Source organism: Oncorhynchus keta, chromosome 23, assembly GCF_023373465.1.
Source record: "Oncorhynchus keta strain PuntledgeMale-10-30-2019 chromosome 23, Oket_V2, whole genome shotgun sequence".
Classification (NCBI taxonomy): Eukaryota; Metazoa; Chordata; class Actinopteri; order Salmoniformes; family Salmonidae; genus Oncorhynchus; species Oncorhynchus keta.
In genome coordinates this window covers 31,887,324-31,904,671 of record NC_068443.1, presented here as the reverse complement: position 1 = coordinate 31,904,671, position 17,348 = coordinate 31,887,324, and the positions used below count along the sequence as shown (strand labels likewise).

At 43.1% G+C, this 17,348-nt stretch overlaps 1 protein-coding gene and 1 long non-coding RNA gene across 9 annotated transcripts in view; one reads left to right on the top strand and one right to left on the bottom strand.

Moving 5' to 3' along the window:
• Positions 1-17,348, bottom strand: part of LOC118402172 (partitioning defective 3 homolog) — a 257,768-nt gene that overhangs the window by 43,717 nt on the left and 196,703 nt on the right.
• On the top strand, positions 15,595-16,817 carry LOC127911043 (uncharacterized). 8 transcript variants are annotated; one of them, XR_008077449.1, is made up of 4 exons: positions 15,595-15,717; positions 15,782-15,973; positions 16,168-16,295; positions 16,657-16,752. It is a non-coding gene; the product is annotated as an uncharacterized LOC127911043 (long non-coding RNA). The 8 variants fall into 8 exon arrangements; XR_008077450.1 differs by lacking the exon at positions 16,657-16,752 and adding exons at positions 16,377-16,440; positions 16,785-16,817 and having other exon boundaries at positions 15,601-15,973; XR_008077447.1 differs by adding an exon at positions 16,377-16,440 and having other exon boundaries at positions 15,601-15,973; positions 16,593-16,745.

Here is a 17,348-nt window from a genome sequence, read left to right as displayed (position 1 = left end):
TATATCGGGACAATATGCACCTACACATGCAGACTGTACTTGCTACAAAGTTACAGAAAGATAAACCATCTACACAAACCGAAAACGGATACATTGTAAACGCAAGTCCAACAAGGAAAAAACAGCTAGTTTGCAAAAACAAATCAATGCGGAGGCATTGTTTGGAGCATCTGATGACCTAAAAACGTGGTGAGTGACGAACGTGAATTTCTCCTTCCCCTCTGCGGCGAAAGGTGTCAAAATCCTCCCGCGTTTCTAGTTTGACCAGCTGTTTTCAGTAAGCATTTTTATTTTATTTACATTTGGTTGTCATATTGGCGGGTTGCTAGCAACCAACTATTTAGCTAGCTTCTAGCCAAGTGTTCGTTATGCAATGCGATGTCCTCGTAATGAACAGTGTGGAGTGTTTCCCGACGATGTTATTCTGGATGCAGAGGTCGTAAATCTGTGGCCGTAGCTAGCTGGCAAGCAAGGGATAAGAATGTTGCCACTGAACATGGCAACGGAACATTAAAAAAACTAACGCCAGGGTCGCCCGTCAATATCGAACAAACCGAACAAAGGGCTGGGACGCGACTCTAGCAAGCAAAAAAAAAGAGAAAGTATTACATCTGAACTATAGTAGTCATCGTAGTAGGTTCCATTAAATAGACACATATTTCCTGTGGTCAAAAACTGACCAATTCCCACTGAGAAAGGAGATTTTTGCTTTGAATGCTTGGTTTTCATGGCGGTTTCCTGTATAAGCCTATGGAACCAGAGCCGAGAAAGCCAGGGTAGCCCCCCAGTAGCCCTGCCTGACCCACAATACAGCCACTGGGAGACCCCTCTGGGGAGGAATCACATGCCCTCCATTCTCTCAAAGAGCACCCTAATTCCCTTTATAGCGCACTACCTTTGACCAGGGTCCATTGGGCTCTGGTCAAAAGTTGAGCACTATATAGGGAATAGGGTGCTCGGACGTACAGTATGACCCCCATCCACCCCCCCTTTAATGTATCTGACTGATGGGGGATCCATATAGCATCCAATACCCGTGTCGTTCAGACACAGAAAGACAGTGACTGATGGGTATTTAGTCGAGAAAAAGCATACATCAATGCACCACTCTGTCGCTAGCAGTCTAGCTGACTACAGTGAGCTATCAATATTCAATAAGCACACATACCATATATGGGAGGACAGAGGAATAATATCCCCCAATCAGGTGTTATTGAGGTCACATCTGCACAGATATGAGCCATGGAATAGTGAATGGACCAATAAAAATCCACAGAACATCTTAAATGACTGGATATGACTAAGGGCCCCTTAGTTGATTGGCTAAATTGATTGGCTGGTAGCGGAGTGACAAACTGCTCTGTGCGCTACAATGTGTTTGTGTGGTATAAATCATGTATTAAAAGGATGTTCACCGGGACTCCAGTGCATATTGATTAGTCATTATTTGTGCTAACAGACCAGCGGTGGGGGCCAGCAGCCATCCATTAATCAGGGGGGGACGACGACGACGACAAATCAATAGGTCTGGGGCAGCATCCCAAACGGCAACCTATTCCCTAAAAAGTGAACTACTTTCGGCCAGGGACCATAGGGCTCTTGTAAGTCGCTCTGGATAAGAGCGTCTGCTAAATGACTTAAATGTATATGTAAATGGTCAAAAGTAGTGCACTATTTAGGGAATAAGGTGCACTTCCGGATACAGAGAATATCAAGGATAGGTCTGGCCATACATCTACACGCACGCACACAGTTTGGAACCACCAAGACACTTCCTAGAGCTGGCCGCCCGGCCAAACTGAGCAATCAGTGGAGAAAGGCCTTGGTCAGGGAGGTGACCAAGTACCAGATGTTCACTCTGACAGAGCTCCAGAGTTCCTCTGTGGAGATGGAAGGACAACTATCTCTGCAACACTCCACCAGACGGAAGTGGCCAGACGGAAGACATCTTAGTAAAAGGCACATGACAGCCCGCTTGGCCTGAATGCCAAGCATCACATCTGGAAGAAACCTGGTACCATCCCTACGGTGAAGAATGGTGGTGGTGGCAGCACCATGCTGTGGGGATGTTTTTCAGCAGCAGGGACTGGGAGACCAGTCAGGATGGAGGGAAAGATGAACAGAGCAAAGTACAGAGAATTCCTTTTTGAAAACCTGCTCCAGAGCGCTCAGGAACTCAGACTGGGGCGAAGTATCACCTTCCAACAGGACAACGACCCTAAGCACAAGGCCAAGACAACGCAGGAGTGGCTTCGGGACAAATCTCTGAATGTCCATGTGTGGCACAGCCAGAGCCCATACTTGATCCCGATCAAACATCTCTGGAGAGACCTGAAAATAGCTGTGCAGCAACGCTCCCCATCCAACCTGAAAGAGATTGAGAGGATATGCAGGGAAGAATGTGCCAGATGTGCCAAGCTTGAAGCATCATACCCAATAAGATTCAAGGCTGTAATTATTGCCAAAGGTGCTTTAACAAAGTACTGAGTAAATGTGATATTTCAGTTTAGAATTTTTTATAAATATGCAATTTATACAAAACCTGTTTTTGCTTTGTCATTATGGGGTATTGTGTGTAGCTTGATGAGGGGGAAAACAACAATTTAATCCATTTTAGAATAAGGCTGTAACAAGAAAATGTGGAAAAAGTCAAGGGGTCTGAATACTTTCAGAATGCAACGTATGTATTTTTACAAGTTCAGTTCCTGGTTGTGTAACCTTGAGTTGATTGTAAGAGTTAAATATCTACAGCCATGACCATAACATCTGTTATACATTCATCCACAACCACCCCTGGAACCTCTGGTCTGCGTCCCAAATGGCACCCTATTCCCTACATAGTGCACTACTTTTGACCTCGCTGGTCAAAAGTAGTGCACGGTTTAGGGCATAGGGTGCCATTTGGGACGAATTTCTTACTGTACACGCTACAGATTAATCAAATACTTGGTTCCGTTGTGGACCCTGTCAAGTCCGACAAATACTGCCTTTTTCTCCCAGCCTATCCTTCTGTAAAGGCACGTAACATCAGCACCTGTCCCTCTCAGCTACTGAGGGCCTACACCAGCCTGTGTGTCAGTGATCACAGATCAAAGAGAGTAGAGAAAGAGGGAAAACCATGCTACAACCAGCAACTACACACGTGTGCACATACACAGGAAAACACCCTGGACTCCAACCGACAGACCTGTCAACACTATGCCTCTAGCTGGCCCTGCTCTCCAGTCATGGGCTCTCATTCTCCCAACCACCAACCAAAGGGCCTCTGTAGCCCATTCTGAATTGGACCAGGGGGCCCCTCCTCAAGTCCCTTCTCTCTCACACAGGAGGCCTGGGATGCATCCCAAATGGCACCCTATTCACTATTCAATCTGGTCAAAAGTAGTGCACTATAAAGGGAGTCGGGTACCATTTGGGACGCAGCCCCGCTTGTGACAGCAGCCGTCAAACCTCTGCAGTGAAAACTGACCTGTTCTGGGTCTGGATCTTCTCAGCAGTGAGACAGGAAATGGATATTCATCTTAATAGCCCCCACAATCTGAAAGACCTTGGAAATGTCACAAATTAAGACTAATTATGATTCCTTTAATCTTAGGTTTCCTATGTGGAACTGCTGGGTTATGACAGTGACTGATGATCTAGGCACACATGACTCAATTTGTGCTAGAATACTAAATGCTAACAGGTAGTGTTATCTCTTTCTTTACATTTCTCCAAGGGCAGAGCGGGTGCATTTAAAAAAAATGCTGTTGACGTTATGAAAACTACAAGAGAATCGACACGGAGCTTATCAGTTGCGATTAACAAATTAGTTTAATATATTTAGAGTTTTAAAACAACCAACTGGCCCACATTGGTTGAATTATTTTAATTCCATTTAGTTCCTTTTTTTGTGTGAGCTCAATATGCAGTTTCTCTAGAGAGAAATCAGATCATGCCCCAACTGTGCGATGCAGAAGGGAGTTGTAGTTTCCAACAGGCCAACATTCTACATAGTCTAGTGCAGAAAACACGGTAATTACATACAATGACCATAATCCATTGCGCCTCTACTTGTCCGGTCTGTGTGGGGCAAGACACTGAGAGAAGAGAGAACACGTGATCGAGAAGGACAAAGTGCAGTGGCTTCGCGAGGTACTGTATCTCTCTACCTGAACATGGATGATCTAAGTGATCGATAGTTGGTACTGCAGTCATACAAGTATGCCTTATTTACTTTGAAGAACTACTAAAATATTGATTTTGTCAGACATCACAGGAAGCAGCTCCAGAGAGATGAGATGATGAATTGGAATGAGATAATAAAGTCATCAAAACAAAAAAAATGTAATATGCATAACTGAAATACTTAAGTGATAAGCAGTAATGGGCAGTCACTATCATGAGACTTTAATTCATTGTTTTCTTCTGTGTTGTTACAGCATTCAACCCACATAATGCATTTGTTTAAAAAAAATATCGAAACCGAAAACGTGATTATTTTTCTCATAATCTAACCAAAACCGAGCTGACCTCAAATTGCTTAGCACTAATTGATTTCATGTTTCAATGTCAAAACAGGTTCCTAAAACTGAATGCTTAATCATGTCCTTTACTTTGAACTAGACATACTTCAGACAATACCAGATTAGCATAGCAAATGAGTGATTTGAAAGGAGTGATTGGGTTGTGTGGTATGTTTAGGCAGTTATTGCCTCAGCAATCTCCCAACAGCAGATGCTAGCTTCAGAACCTTTCATTCACCCTCCTGCTAACACATTTCTAAGGCCTCACAAAAGAAAGCAATAGATTCTCAGATATCAATACATTCAAATTCAAGACAAACATTCTTCAAGTCAAAATCCAAAACAAGCTTGCTACGCCAGATAGGCTTCTTTTATTTATTCAATCTTCTGAATGAAAACCCACTGGGCCTTAGATTCTCTGTCTTCAGCCCTAATTAAAAAAAAAAAGAATTTTCAGTTTAAATCATCTAATTTAATTAAATAAAGAAGAAAACTACTTTTTTGAGGGAACTTTTGTGGGCAACAGAAGTAATTACTTTGAAGTGAGTGGGTGAAATGGCAGTCCCCTAAGCCCACAACAGTTAGGTTCCATCTCAAACGGCACCCTATTCCCCATATAGTGCACCATAGGGCTCTGGCCAAAAGTAGTGCACTATGTAGGGTATACAGTACCATTTGGGAAGCAGCCTTATTTTCATTAGAGGAGGGCTCTGAACGCAAACAACCACCAGGGCCATTTCAATTCCGTTTGGAAGAGAAACACACACAACACACACCAAATCATTTTGGAAGGAAATGTTACGTGATTTATCTCCACTGCAAACCTGTCAACTCATTTCACATGTTGAACAAATTTGACTGCTTTGCACAGCTCTGCCACGGTGAGTGAAATACACCAAATAGCACAGTCTGCTTTGGGAGTGAGTTTTCATTAAGTTGAAAAAAAAAAAAAACCAGACTAAATAATCAGTGAGTTATAATAAGAAAGATCATATCTACAGAGCCAATATTTCCCTCAATTATTAATATTCAAATGAGAACCTTTGTGAGTCAAATGGGAGAATTTGAGACTGTAAAGAAACTTTCACTGCAGACCTGGAATGAATTCACCAGGTAAACGGGGGAAAAAATGTCACAAATACAATAAGCCCTTTTCAACATGTAATGTGCTTTAGGGAGACAGATGTCTTAGCTGATTTGGTTCTGGAGCAAGAGATTAGGGAGACAGCTCTTTTCTCCTTGTAATATCCACAGACTGATGCCACCTAACACCCCCCCACCCCACAGCCAGGAGTTTGGAAGATGAGGTTGAATTAAATGCCTGGTTCAGACGCAGGGCTTTCTGACTGCTGATGTGAAGAGGAAATTCAGCAACTCTGGGAGGACAGTGGAAGTTGATCAAATTGTTTCTTGTTAAAACGAATGCGTTTTGGCCTGTAGCAGTCATGTTTTTTAATTGGCTGACTGCAGAGGACAGCTTAAGCGCTTACGTCCCCTCTCGACTGCTGGGCGAAGCCTGAGGCCACGGAGAGAGGGAGGGAGGCTACGCTGGGGCACTGGGCTCACAGATCTGCTCCCCATTTCCTGTAAGGGTACACCGCACACAATGCACTCCCTGGCTCTTTCTCAATTCATCTTTTCTCAATCACTTGTATGTCATCTCCCTCAACTCCTTCTCAAAACGCATCGGAGAAGGTAGTCTGGGTGGAGGGACCATGAGGCCTTTTGCTTCAATATGGTTAAGGAGGATGTGAGGAATTGTGGAAAGACTAATTGCGATAGAGGTCCTCTCCATCTCCCCCTTTGGCGACTGCATCCAGCCCACAACATTACACACCACACTGCAGTGTGCCAATCATTGTGTCAGCGCGCCCAAAAATGTTGACGACAGAATTCACAGAATGACAGCTGCAAAGAGTCGGGTTGGGCAAAGCTGAACTGCATCCTTGAGCATGGAATTGGAACATCAGCCAACGATCCTGAAAGCGTAAACCCCCTGCAGTGCAGGAAATGTTTCCGGGTGTATCACTGCAAATGGGAGGCATTGTGTGGATTCAAGCCATTGGATCATACACATGTGCCAGGTACATATACAAGTCTAGTAGAGTGGGATTTGAATACAAGTCAGTCCCATCAATAACAGTATTAATTGTCCCGGACCTGCCGTTTTTGACTCTCTCTCACTACCACACCCGCTGTCTCGAACTCAATGCTCGGCTATGAAAAACCAACTGACATTTACTCCGGAGGCGCTGGCCTGTTGCACCCTCTACAACCACTGTGATAATTATTATTTGACCCTGCTGGTCATCTATGAACGTTTGAACATCTTGGCCATGTTCTGTTATAATCTCCACCCGGCACAGCCAGAAGAGGACTGGCCCCCCGTCTCAGAGCCTGGTTCCTCTCTAGGTTTCTTCCTAGGTTCCTGCCTTTCTAGGGATTTTTCGCTAACCACCGTGCTTCTACATCTGCATTGCTTGCCGTTTGGGGTTCTAGTCTGGGTTTCTGTTCTAGTCTGGGTTTCTGTTCTCGTCTGGGTTTCTGTTCTCGTCTGGGTTTCTGTAGAAGCACTTTGTGAAATCTGCTGATGTAAAAGGGCTTTGGAAATACATTTGATTGATATACAATTTACTAATAGCATCAACTCTAATATCACACAAAGAAGCTTTACCTTCCCAGAGCTCCCCTGAGGCATCATGACACAGCTGATATGATCCACAAGGCAGTAGACATCACATGGTGCGAAGGGAGAGGGAGAACACTCAGCGGGCTGTTCGTTTAAAGAGGCCCTTTCATTAATGATTAACTAGTTGGCATCACAGTGATTCTCTTCTCAGAACATTTCAAACAGAGACAAATTCAATTTATTTGAATAGTCGGGAAGCTACTGTACTGTACTAGTGAACACACTTCAAACAATCAATACATGTCAGACTACCGTTGTTAAAATGTAGTGGATGCAATTCATAATCATTTGTTGGGGGGAAACGTAACCAACAGTTGGGACGCTTTTGATGTATAGACCAGAACGTTTGAATACCAAAACATAAAAAGATGAGATGAGCCAATAGAACTCTTTGCTTACATAATTGAGTGTTACCTACCTGTGTTTCTGAGGGAATACCAAGACGGTTCCCCCTCCAGTTGACGGGAATTGCGGCCAACAGGAGCTGATGAAAGTGTGCGTTTCATCCTCAGATTAATTTTTCCCCTTTCCCATTTCCCAGGGTCTCCAAACACACGGGTTGCGTCCCAAACGGCATGCTATTTCCAAAAGTAGTGCACCAAATAGGGAATAGTGTGCCATTTGTGACAGCCACTTTGATCTAATAATCTAGGAGCCCATATGTGACAACTTCTCATGTGAGAGACGTATTGAGAATGAAGGGGGATGCCTGCCAACGTAGGAATGGGCCCGTCTCTAGCATAATAATGGTCTCTCTCGCTGGTGATCTGACAAAACTGTCACCACCTGCCTGCGTGTGAGTGATTTAATCGAGCAAGCTTTTCTTACACTCCGCCGCTCCAGGTATCTCGGTAGGAAGAGGAGAACATTTGAAAGATTACGCAGTGTGTTGGAGAGATAAACAACCACACAAAACACATCCATATGGAGCGCCGTTGACGGCTGGGTGGGCCGACCGAGAGAATATACACAATGAGATCGGACGAAGTGTGATCGAAAAATGGTGAAAACAAGATGGGGTCTTTTAACTCGGTTTAACTAACTCTCACGTACTCAATGTTCTGTCGCATCTAACATCGATGACTTTTTTACTACAACTAAACTGTAATCATCTTCCAATCTTTCCTTAAATAATATTCATGATAACATTTCAGATCAGTAAGGTCTTAACCTTGAACAGGGGTCACACATCCATGTCAGAATGCCATTCCTGAGTGGCTAAATATGACAGCCATCCATCCACTCCTAGTCTCAGAACAGTGTTCATCAAAAGGCGGTCTGTCCCAAACTATGGATGCATCCCCAATGGCACCCTATTGCCTATATAGTGCACTGCTTTTGGCCAGGGTCAATAGGGCTCTAGTTCAATATATAGGGCAGGGGTCCAGAGCCTGCTGGTATTCTGTTCCACCTGATAACTAATTGCACCCACCTGGTGTCCCAGATCTAAATCAGTCCCTGATTAAAGGGGAACAATGAAACAAAGCATTGGACACAGAGCTACATTCAACATTGTGTCACCATCAAACACCCTGTGTTCACCTCGTACTATCTCCCTATGATCAGGTCCAGACATCTAGCCAGAGAGGAGAGCAGACCTGGTCGTTTTAGACATCTACACATACATTCAGCGTTTCCTTTAGCCTTTTTGGGACTTTTCCATTGGTCCCATTTCTCCAGGCAAGCTCAATAAACAGGGGAAAAACAAGTATCTGAGCCCAGCTCTGGAGCTGGGGCCTTGTGAGTAGAGATGAGCCACAGCCCTGCATGGCCTGGCCTCTGAGATGTGTACAGTGTTGCCTGGCAACAGGAGTCCACAGTTCAAAGGTCTTTAATCGAAGAGTTTATTCGATTGTTTATAATCCTTTCCTCTCCCCAGCTAGTTGCCATAACACAACCCAATTTAAGGCGAGCTAATGCTGGAGGAAAGAGTAGGGCAGAACATGCACCCAATTCCCTATATAGTGCACTACTTTCGACCAGCACCCATAGGCCGTCTCCGGGGCATACCCAACCGGGAGATTTTTTTGTAGAACAACAGTGAGAAGGTCACTTTGGGTGACTTATTAAAAGGGTATTCTACACCAAAAGTAATTGAAATTAAATTATGTTGACACCATCTGAAATAAAACGCTCCATTTAAAGTCATTATAACCAGTAACCAAACTGATGAAGCATAGTGGCTTTAAATAAATAGTCTGAAGCATGAGATTGCCCATCTACATTTAACCTCAAAAGACTCTGAATGCATCAAATTCTACAAATATATGTTGCAAAATGTCACTCTGATCTTAAAAGCGCAATTCGGCATAAATTACATTATTATAAAATTGATTAAATAAAAATGTTTCCTCAGTCTACACACAATACCCCATAACGAGAAAGCAAAATATTTCTTTAAATACATTTTTGCAAATGTATAAAAAAATGAAATAAGAAATACCTTATTTCCATAAGTATTCACACCCATTGCTGTGATACTCGAAATTGAGCTCAGGTGCATCCTGTTTCCATTGATCATATATATATATATAATTTTTCTATTATATTTTTTGGAGTAGCGGCGAGGCACCGCTTCTATATGTATAAAGGGGAAACACTGTAAATGTGGGTCGGCATGCTGCCAGGGTTAAAGGGTCAGTGGTAGTGTGCAAAGTGAACCTAGTCAGTCCACAGGAGAACTCAAGCCAAACGTCAAAGAGTTCTCAGCTGGATGGATCCAGAACTGATGGGGCCAAAGGGGAGTTTCTGGAGGGAATTATGTAAAAAAATACATGGGGCCAGCACCATTAAAGGTTCATGTGAAGCACATACTGTTTGTGTAAATCACTGCAACAGCTGTCTAAGCTCTTTTACCAGTAATGCAATGTAAGTGCATTACAGATGTTGATGGACCTAAGAATGTTCAGTGTTTATGCTGGATAAAAAAAAACACATTGTACTTTGTGATACGATTGTATTTATAGTGCCAGGGTTACGTGCTTGTCACAGACCAAGGCTTCAACCAGTGACCTCAGAGGGAAGCCCATAGAATTAAATATAACACTAATGTAATGCATCTCTATGGAGAAGCCCCTGTTGGTGGGATTCAGCTCCAATTAGGACTACGCCCGTCTGGCACCAGATATGAGAGGAGAGTGGATGACATCATTCTGACAAACACCAGACATGGTCAATACGAGGCAGAACAGACGGCTAGACGGCCATCCAACTGTCCCTGAGTGACCAGGCATACGTTTAACAGGCAATTTACCATCATTTGGAATCTGCGGTGCTGACCTGTCTCTATTTCCTCTGCCCTGTAGTGTGTGTGTGTGTGTGTGTGTGTGTGTGTGTGTGTGTGTGTGTGTGTGTGTGTGTGTGTGTGTGTGTGTGTAACAGACTGAGCCACAGGTTCTATAGTTCTCTGCTAATCAGTTTGGTGCCGTTGTCTGTTGTGTTCAGATGCAAACCAACCCCCAGAGGAGTTCATGAACATTTAGGGTCATGAACATTTAGCCACATTATTCACAAATGGAGCAGCCTCTAGATAAAAAGACAAGCTACAAAATGCATGGGCACATTGAAGGAATACATTCTGCAATGGTATTCCGCCATTTTGTTTCAGTGAGGCAATATATGCAGTGTGTGTGTGATAAACAGGTGTAATCCTAATCCAGCATACAAACAGGCAGACAGATACAGTAAAGAGATTGGAGGCTTATCATATGCTAGTAGTGAAGGATAGGAGGCAAAGGCTGCATCCCGAATGGCAACCTATTCCCTATAAAGTGCTACTACAGGCCAAAAGTAGTACACTATATAGGGCATAGGAAGCCATTTGCCACTAATATCACTTATTCAACCTATTGACATCCTCACCCACCTCATCCCACATCCAACTCACATTCATGCAACCCTCTTTTCAGTTTAAAACCTTTGTCAAAGCAGCTAAGAGCAGCAAAAACGTTTTAGGAATGTTTTGTTACTTGACTGACTGGAATTGAGCTGTACACAACACCAACGACCTAACCAATGAAGGCAAAGGGGACTAAAGCCAAAGGGGGCTAAGAAAATGGCCATAGAGGCATAGAGGCACATTCAGGCACGATTAGGGTTGACCAATTCAGATAACTTTCACAAAATTCCCAGTTTTTCTAGAAATCCCGGTTTGGAAGAACCCCGGAATTAGGGGTTGGGGGGGAATACGGAGGAATACCTGAATCCTACTATTAGGAATTCGGGAAAACCTGGGAATTTTAGGCAAGTTAACTGCCTCCCCCAAACCAAAGCCCCATAGGCTGTTGCCAGGACCCCTGGATTAAGGAGAGAACAGGACAGTATGTCGTCCTTATAGATTAAGTAAGAGATGACTCTCCGTCACAGAGAGGAGCAGATGGGAAACGGTAGTTGATCGTTAAAATCTAAAGCCACATATTTAACCAACAGTAACATATTACATCATGGTTTTTTTTAAATATTGACGAAACACCCTGTAATAAACTGTTAGTAACGAGTCCGGTAATCCATCTACTATACTAAAGAATTACATATCTACAAAGCAGCTTGAGAAACACAGGCTCCATCCCAAAGGGCTCCATCCCAAAGGGCACCCTGTATAATGCACACATTTGACCAAATGGGCCTATGGTGCAAAAAATAGTGCATTATAAAGGGAGCCATTTGGGACGTAGCCACTGCATCTAAAAAGCAGAAATGGACATCTGTAAAGCAGATCAAGATATTAGCAAGAGGTCAAACACAGGATTAGGGTTTATCACATATACATATGTGGATGGAAAGGTGGATTAACTAACTGGTGCCAGTCTGATATATCTGGCCTGGTTTTTGTGTATGTTATTCAATCTGCTCTTTCAGAACAGCACTTCCTCTGTCTTGCAGAGGCTTTTCTATCTCAACACATTATCATCTTACTATTTTAACCATTCTCCTTTCCTTGAAACCAATATTTTTTGTGTCAACATCGTATGTTGCTGAATCTGCCTTGCGTATGACTATGTTTATGTGTGTGTGTGTGGGAGTGTGTGTGATTCCTGCTGGGTATCTGAAAGCCCTCTGCCTGAATGGAGGGGGATTAGCCGTGTGTTTACTCACACTGAATGTGGGAATTAATTGCCCTCTGGTACATGCATACACACACACACACACACAATCCTGAGTGGGCCCACATTCAATTGCCTTTTCTATTCATCTGCAAACCAGTAGACCGAACAAGGTTGACGCGACCCCCTGTGGTGTGATGTCACTCACTGTAGCTCCAGAACCTCATCGTGTGTCCTAAATGGCACCTTCTTTCCTATATAGTGCACTACTTTTAACCAGAGCCCTATATGGAATAGAGTGGCATTTGGGAAGTAGACTCAGAGACGCTGCTTGGCTAGCTGTTTCATATCTTCTTGTGCGTTTGTGATACGATGTGACCGATATGTTCCTTTGGAGCGGAGGGCTTTTTCTTACAGGCCTAAATGAATATAATGGAGCAGATTTAATAATAACAGCCTCAGAGCTGGGGAATCAAATCACATGAAATCCCACAGAGGGAGCATTCAACCCAGGTCTCTATTCTCCTAGAGGGGGATGAAACAATACAGATACAGGAGTTAATTAACTTGTTTTACCCTCCATCATGTGATGGAACACTGCATGTGTGTATTCACGATATATACACCAAGAAAAGAACACGCTTACTCATCTGAAACATGTTAAAAGGGTACATCGGGGATTGGTACATCCATTTTTGGATTGGGGGGTATTTTTTGATCTCGTGGATGGTCTAAGATTTGAAGAGTTGCTCAATTTCTCCAGCCCCATCACTCAGCTGTTTACTAAAAACTTGTCAGGATCCTGAATCCTCCCAATGCTCTGTGGTTCTGTCTCTAGAATATAGATACACCTAGTCAGTATCAGGTAGAACGTCGCAACCCTGCCAGCCTGGGGAAAACAACCGGTGGTTACCAAGGTTACCCCATTGGCTCACAGCATAAACTTGACCTTTTCAAACGTTTTCTTGATGTATGCTTGCTTTAGTCAATTACAAAACTCAATTTAATTAAAGCACAACATGTATAAAGCTTCCTTTTAAACATTGCCTGCTCCCTAGCATTCTCAAACGTAATATTTTAGGGCTTCCCTCTTGCCCCTTTTCATGACGATGCTGGCAGCCACTTGTGTTCCCCAAGACCTACAACACAAACAAACCGACTATACTGTTACAAGTAGAGAGTGGAATTACAAAACGGACTGTACAACACAAGTAAAATGTCGCACACGTGATGAAATGTTTTCCACACACATAGCTAGCTTACGTGCAGCCATACCAGGACCCCACATTTCTCACACCGAGCCACAGGGCTTATCTCGCAGGCTCTATTTCCATACGTGGGAGCGTTGCGAACCGAAGGTCGACATTTTTTGTACAACACATCAGCTTTTTGTTATGTTTTGTTATTTTTGTAAAAAATAAAAATAAAATTGCCTCTTTTACAATGGGGGTCAATGGGAAAGAATGTTGGTTTTCCCCAATTTGTGGGCGTAGAATCCCTTATTAATACGCGACGAATACCGACAGGGACTAACTATAGTGATGGCCGACACCACTGTTGCCAAGTATGCTAGAACAAAGCATGAAGTCCTCTGTGACATTCTATTAGCAGTCTATCTGGGGGCTTAGGAGTCACAGGATTATGACAAATGTTACCAGATGTCAAACGTTAACTCAAGACCTTGTGAAATATACACAGTAATTGTGGGAAAAAGGTTACAGACGGAGAGGGCAAGTCGGACCAACCACAATATCCAGGAGAGGTTATGAAATTTGGCAGAGGACCATGATGGACTAGCCCACAGAGAGAGCGAGAGAGAGAGGGAGAGAGTATTCTTAACTTAAAGCTACAGCTACGACACCACCAACGCAATAAACATAGAAATGCCCTTAAAAAAATACCAATTACAGCACGATAAACCCAATTTCAACATAAATCATTTTCTTTCACTTGCTCTCTCCATAAATACTGTTACAAGGCTGCCCATATGAACCCAGCCGAGTTGCATTTTCACAGTGTAACACAGTATCAAAGCCTGTAAACTCCACAAAAAGCTCAATGCTGTTTCAACGATGTCGCAACCAGGGCTCTAAATTAAAACGTTTCATTGGTAGCACTAGTGCTCCCAATTTAAAAGTTAGGAGCACCACATGACATTTAGGAGCGCCAGAAATGACGATTTATATTATGGATTGAGATACCGCCTACAGTGCATTCAGAAAGTATTCAAACATCTGGACTTGTTCCACATTTTGTTATGTTTCAGTCTTATTCTAAAATGGATTAAATAAAAAAGAATACATCTCATTCGACACACAATACCCCATATGGACAAAGCGAAAACAGGTTTTTGGAAATGTTTGCAAATGTATTAAAAATAAAAACAGAAATACCTTATTTAAATAAGTATTCAGACACTTTGCTATGAGATGGAAGCCACTCCTCAGTAAAGGCACATAAACAGCCCGCTTGGAGTTTGCCAAAAAAATGAACCTAAAGGACTCAGACCATGAGAAACAAGATTCTCTGGTCTGATGAAACCAAGATTGAACTCTTTGGCCTGAATGACAAGTGTCACATCTGGAGGAAACCTGGCACCATCTCTACAGTGAAGCATGGTGGTGGGAGCATCATGCTGTGGGGATGTTTTTCAGAAGCAGGGACTGGGAGACCAGTCAGGATGGAGGGAAAGATGAATGGAGCAAAATCTGGAGAGAACCTTGATGAAAACCTGCTCCAGGGCGCTCAGGACCTCAGACTGGGGCGAAGGTTCACCTTCCAACAGGACAACGACCATAAGCACACAGCCAAGACAACACAGGAGTCTCTCAATGTCCTTGAGTGGCCCAGTCAGAGCCTGGACTTGAAACCGATCGAACATCTCTGGTGAGACCTGAAAATAGTTGTGCAGCGATGCTCCCCATCCAACCTGACAGAGCTTGAGAGGATTGGGAGAAATTCACCAAATACAAGTGTGCCAAGCTTGTAGCGTCATACCCAAGAAGACTCGAGGCTATAATCGCTGCCAAAGATGCTTCAGCAAAGTACTGAGTGAAGGGTCTGAATACTTATGTCTAAAAACCTGTTTTTGCGTTGTCATTATGGATGTAGATTGATGAAGAAAGAAAACTATTTGTGAAAAAAGTCAAGGGGGTTGAATACTTTCCGAATGTGCTGTATATCGGGCCTATTATGAATTCTAGCTACTTTTGAAGTACATCTTGTGCCCTAGAAACAAATATGTAACACTGTGAAGACACTTGTTTATTATCAAAGCTAAAACGCTGACACAAATACCAGTCACATCAAAATCAAATAAAATGTTATTTGTCACATGCTTTGAAAAACAACAGGTGTAGACTAACAGTCAGATGCTTACTTACAGGCCATTCCCAACAACGCTGAGAAAAACAACAGGTGTAGACTAACAGTCAGATTCTTACTTACAGGCCATTCCCAACAACGCTGAGAAAAACAACAGGTGTAGACTAACAGTCAGATGCTTACTTACAGGCCATTCCCAACAACGCTGAGAAAAACAACAGGTGTAGACTAACAGTCAGATTCTTACTTACAGGCCATTCCCAACAACGCTGAGAAAAACAACAGGTGTAGACTAACAGTCAGATGCTTACTTACAGGCCATTCCCAACAACGCTGAGAAAAACAACAGGTGTAGACTAACAGTCAGATTCTTACTTACAGGCCATTCCCAACAACGCTGAGAAAAACAACAGGTGTAGACTAACAGTCAGACTTACAGGCCATTCCCAACAACGCTGAGAAAAACAACAGGTGTAGACTAACAGTCAGATGCTTACTTACAGGCCATTGTACAGGCCATTCCAACAACGAGAAAAACAACAGGTGTAGACTAACAGTCAGATGCTTACTTACAGGCCATTCCCAACAACGCTGAGAAAAACAACAGGTGTAGACTAACAGTCAGATGCTTACTTACAGGCCATTCCCAACAACGCTGAGAAAAACAACAGGTGTAGACTAACAGTCAGATTCTTACTTACAGGCCATTCCCAACAACGCTGAGAAAAACAACAGGTGTAGACTAACAGTCAGATGCTTACTTACAGGCCATTCCCAACAACGCTGAGAAAAACAACAACGCTGAGAAAACAACAGGTGTAGACTAACAGTCAGATTCTTACTTACAGGCCATTCCCAACAACGCTGAGAAAAACAACAGGTGTAGACTAACAGTCAGATTCTTACTTACAGGCCATTCCCAACGCTGAGAAAAACGACTAACAGTGAGAACTGAGAAAAACAACAGGTGTAGACTAACAGTCAGATGCTTACTTACAGGCCATTCCCAGACAACGCTGAGAAAAACAACAGGTGTAGACTAACAGTCAGATGCTTACTTACAGGCCATTCCCAACAACGCTGAGAAAAACAACAGGTGTAGACTAACAGTCAGATTCTTACTTACAGGCCATTCCCAACAACGCTGAGAAAAACAACAGGTGTAGACTAACAGTCAGATGCTTACTTACAGGCCATTCCCAACAACGCTGAGAACAACAACAGGTGTAGACTAACAGTCAGATGCTTACTTACAGGCCATTCTCAACAACGCTGAGAAAAACAGAAGATAACAACACCAGGACAATGAGTAACGATAACCTCGCTATATACACAGGGTACCCGTACCAAGTCATTTGTGGATTATTAGGATTTCTACATTGTGTAAAAGCACTACTTTCCAATTGCGATGTTATTTACATTGACAATTGTACACGCTCTCTTTAAAAACGTAAGGTTTGTTAATGACATGCAAGATATCCATCGTGAATTCATCACTAGGATCATTGATCTCATGAACAAGATATCCCCCTTCCCTTTCTTTCTATGCCACCAAAATGTTTGGACACACTGGTCAAGTTGCCAGGTTGTTTCGCTAGCTAGCCAATGAGGTACTGTAACACGACTGAAGAAAGTGTAAACAAATGGTTAACGACGGGCCAAGTGGTTTTAGAGCTGGGCGGAGGGAATGGTGCTGTCATTCCGCAGTATCATTAAGTTGACAGAAGTCAGTCATGGCTCTCAGGGTGGAGGAAATGGCTGACTTCTCCCCTGGGTTTCACGAAGCTT